Consider the following 287-nt stretch of genomic DNA (forward strand, 5'->3'; position numbering starts at 1 on the left):
CCCTCTGCCTGTCATTGCTTACTTCCCTCTCTTCTCCTCCCTCTGTCACCCTCCCCTCTCCTCTCCTCTATCTTCCTCCCTCCCTTCTCCTCTCTCTGCCTCCCTCTCCTCTCCTCTCTTTGCCTCCCTCCCTTATCCTCTCTCTGCCTCTTTCTCCTCTCCTCTCTCTGCCCCCCTCCCTTATCCTCTCTCTGCCTCCCTCTCCTCTCTCCCTCTCTGCCTCCCTCTCCTTTCCACCCACGGTCTCCCTCCCCCTCTCCCTCTCTCTCCACGCCCTCTCATGTAGC

This window comes from Penaeus monodon, chromosome 28, assembly GCF_015228065.2.
Source record: "Penaeus monodon isolate SGIC_2016 chromosome 28, NSTDA_Pmon_1, whole genome shotgun sequence".
NCBI lineage: Eukaryota > Metazoa > Arthropoda > Malacostraca > Decapoda > Penaeidae > Penaeus > Penaeus monodon.